We start from the raw sequence: 4,278 nt of genomic DNA, 5'->3' as shown, positions 1-4,278 counted from the left end.
TAAAATCAATAACACTATCCAAAATTCTAAGTTCCTAGAGAAGCCAATCATTCTAAACTTCAAAAGAAAAAGTGAGATGCCAAAACTATTCATAAGCAAAAAGCTACAAGTCCCGCTCATCTAATTAGAATTAATATTCATTGATATTTTCGAATTTATAGTATATTCTCTTCTTTTTATCCTAATTTATTTTCAGTTGCTTGGGGACAAGCAACAATTTAAGGTTGGTGTTGTGATGAGCGGATAATTTATACGCTTTTTGGCATTGTTTTTAGGTAGTTTTTAGTAAGTTCAAGCTACTTTTAGGGATATTTTCATTAGTTTCTATGTTAAATTCACATTTCTGGACTTTACTATGAGTTTGTGTGTTTTTCTGTAGTTTCAGGTAATTTCTGGCTGAAATTGAGGGACTTGAGCAAAACTCTGAAAAAGGCTGACAAAAGGACTGCTGATGCTGTTGGATTCTGACCTCCCTGCACTCGAAATGGATTTTCTGGAGCTACAGAACTCCAAATGGCCCGCTCTCAACGGCGTTGGAAAGTAGACATCCAGAGCTTTCCAGAAATATATAATAGTCCATACTTTATTCGGGAATTGATGACGTAAAATGGCGCTCAACGCCAAGTACATGCTGCTGTCTGGAGTTAAATGCCAGAAACACGTCATAACTCGGAGTTGAACGCCAGAAACACGCTATAACTCGGCGTTCAACTCCAAGAAAAGCCTCAGCTCGTGGATAGATCAAGATCAGCCCAAGCATACACCAAGTGGGCCCCAGAAGTGGATTTATGCATCAATTACTTACTCATGTAAACCTTAGTAGCTAGTTTATTATAAATAAGACTTTTTACTAGTGTATGAAGGATCTTTTGGCCATTCGGTCTTTTGATCATTCAGGGGGCTGGCCATTCGGCCATGCCTGAACCTTTCACTTATGTATTTTCAACGGTGGAGTTTCTACACACCATAGATTAAGGGTGTGGAGCTCTGCTGTACCTCAATTTTCAATACAATTACTATTATTTTCTATTCAATTCTCTTTTATTCCTATTCTAAGATATTCGTTGCACTTCAACTTAATGAATGTGATGATCCGTGACACTCATCATCATTCTCACCTATGAACGCGCGTGACTGACAACCACTTCCGTTCTACCTTAGGCCGGGCGCATATCTCTTAGATTCTCCAACAGAATCTTCGTGGTATAAGCTAGATAGATGGTAGCATTCATGGGAATCCGAAAAGTCTAACCTTGTCTATGGTATTCCGAGTAGGATTCCGGTATTGAATGACTGTGACGAGCTTCAAACTCCTGAAGGCTGGGCGTTAGTGACAGACGCAAAAGAATCAAGGGATTCTATTCCAACCTGATTGAGAACCAACAGATGATTAGCCGTGCTGTGACAGAGCATTTGGACCATTTTCACTGAGAGGATGGGATGTAGCCATCGACAAGGGTGATGCCTCCAGATGATTAGCCATGCAGTGACAGCGCATAGGACCATTTTCCCGAGAGGATGAAAAGTAGCCATTGACGACGGTGATGCCCTACATACAGCTTGCCATGGAAAGGAGTAAGAAGGATTGGATGAATGTAATAAGAAAGTAGAAATACAAGAGGAGCAAGCATCTCCATATGCCTATCTGAAATTCCCACTATTGATTTACATAAGTATTTCTATCCTATTTTATTTTCTGTTTATTATTTATTATTATTCGAAAATCCATAATCAATTATTATCCGCCTGATTGAGAATTACAAGATGACCATAGCTTGCTTCATACCAACAATCTCTGTGGGATCGACCCTTACTCACGTAAGGTATTACTTGGATGACCCAGTACACTTGCTGGTTAAGTTGAACGGAGTTGTGTCCACTCATAGCCACTAGCCATTAAATAAATCTCATGCAAATACAAAGAGGGTCACAATTTGTCCACCAGCGTGGCACGCCAGGGGTGAAACAGAGGACAGCGTGTCACTTGAATGGTGAGGCGTGGCATGCCAAGTCAGAAACAGAGGGAGCGTGACACGCCATAGAAGCGCCAGTCACACGCCAGTTGGAAGATCACGTTTGTTGAGTTTCTTTTCCCTCCAAATTGTATTTTTCTTTTCACTTTTGTAATTTCCTTTATTTTCTAGATCTAGGAGTAGTATAAATACCCTTGGAAGTATTGGAAAAGGGGGTTAACAAGTCACAGAGATCACTATCTCAAGAGATTGTAGAGTCTTAGTTTTCAATTCACTTTTCACTTTTCACACTTCATCTCTTCCATCTTTTGTACTTTCTTTCTGAGCTATGAGTAGCTAAATTCCCTCTCATTGAGAGAGGGAGCTCTATTGTACTTGATGGATTAATGATAGTAAATTTCTTCTTCTCTTCATCTTCTCTTTGATTTGCTAGAAGGAATTTTAATTTTCATGCCTAGTGTTCAATTAACATGGAAAAGAGATTGAATGCAAAATGGGTTTCATGGGAACCTTGGAAAAGGAAACATGAAACCATGCTAGAAATCCCTTCTCACACTTGAGTAGAATCTAGGTTTTGGTGTTTAGATATGGTGACATACAATCCTCCCTCTACTTGGATCTATGATGATGTGTGGTATAATCAGAGACCAAGCATATCTCTCTTCATGAGTAATTAGACCAAGGAATTGGCTATTGATCAAGATCTGAGAGATTGAGTTACCAAAGGATTGGGGCTCAATCAATCATGATTGTCAAGAGGTCAATGAGTTGCATGATTGAAGAGGATATGAGCTGGATTTAATCCAAAGAGAAAATATCTCCTGATCTCAATGAATCCCCCCATTCTTATCTCTCCCATTCTTTTATAGCTTTTATTTACATTCTGCAAATTCCCATTCCCTTTTACATTCCTATTTACTCTGTTAAGCTTGACTAATTCACCAATTAATTAAAATTGTTCAAATCTACCAATCTCTATGGATACGATCCCACTCCACTGTGGGTTAATACTTGACGATAATTTTGGTACGCTTGCCAAGAGAGGATTCATCAATATTATTGGGAAGGGAGTGAATCTCAGACTCATCAAGTTTTATGGCGTCGTTGCTGGGGATTGGTTTGAATTTGACAATGATTAAATTGATTGGAGAGCTAGATTAAGCATTTTCATTTACCTTGTTGTCCTTTTTCTTTTTTTTTGTGATCTTTAAATTCCCATCTAACTTCTGTTTTTCTTTTTTTTTTAGATCGTTTTTCATTGTTTATACTTTCACTCTTCTAACTGTTTGATTAATTGCATCAGTCAAGCTAACCACTAATTTTAACTGAGGTGATTCTTTCACTTGCTCTTTTCTTGCTGTGTGTTGACTGTATGATAGGTAGAAAAGGAGAAACTTCATCCTCTTTTGATAGTGAACCTGAGAGAACCTTCCTTAGATTGAAGAGGGAGGCTATATGCAAAGGCATAGTTGGAGAAGAACCAGTGGAAGAAGATCTAACAACCACCAAGAAAGATGAAGTGCATGACAATGTTGGAGGAGGTGCTGGAAATCAAGCTGGGCAAGAGAGGAGAGTTTTAGGCTCCTACATCAATCCAAATCCAGGAAACTGTGGCAGTAGCATCCTCAAGCCAACAATACATGCTAACAATTTTGAGTTAAAACCTCAACTCATCACACTAGTCCAGAATAACTGTTCATATGGAGGAGGTGCTCAAGAAGATCCAAATCAACATCTCAACACATTTTTGAGGATATGTGATACTGTAAAGTCCAATGGTGTACACCCTGACACCTACAAACTACTTTTGTTCCCTTTCTCACTCAGAGATAAGGCAACAAAGTGGTTAGAATCATTCCCCAATGAGAGCCTAACCACATGGGAGGATGTTGTGAACAAATTTCTAGCAAGATTTTACCCTCCGCAAAGGATCAACATGCTAAGAGATGAGGTGCAAATCTTCATACAGCTAGATGGTGAAACACTCTATGAGGCCTGGGAGAGATTCAAGGATCTAACAAGAAAATGCCCACCAGATATGTTTAATGAGTGGGTGCAGCTCCACATTTTCTATGAAGGACTAACCTATGAATCGAAGAAGGCTATGGACCACTCTTCAGGGGGTTCACTCAACAAGAAGAAGACCATTGAGGAAGCCATAGAAGTCATTAAAACTGTAGCTGAGAATGAATACTTCTATGCTTCAGAAAGAGGCCAAAAGAAGGGGGTGCTGGAACTCAATTCTATGGATGCCTTGTTGGCACAAATCAAGGCAATTGCAGTACAATTTGCAGCCTTAACCAAG

General features: G+C 39.3%; 1 non-coding gene across 1 annotated transcript; it reads right to left on the bottom strand.

Moving 5' to 3' along the window:
- Nucleotides 1-3,909: 3,909 nt before the first annotated feature.
- On the bottom strand, nucleotides 3,910-4,017 carry LOC127745091 (small nucleolar RNA R71). The gene has a single exon (XR_008006284.1). It is a non-coding gene; the product is annotated as a small nucleolar RNA R71 (small nucleolar RNA).
- Between the last annotated feature and the right edge of the window lie 261 nt (nucleotides 4,018-4,278).

The sequence above is a fragment of the Arachis duranensis genome, chromosome 2 (genome assembly GCF_000817695.3).
Source record: "Arachis duranensis cultivar V14167 chromosome 2, aradu.V14167.gnm2.J7QH, whole genome shotgun sequence".
Taxonomy (NCBI): Eukaryota; Viridiplantae; Streptophyta; class Magnoliopsida; order Fabales; family Fabaceae; genus Arachis; species Arachis duranensis.
The sequence above is the reverse complement of the archived record's forward strand: the minus strand, read 5'-3'. Positions and strand labels throughout refer to the sequence as shown.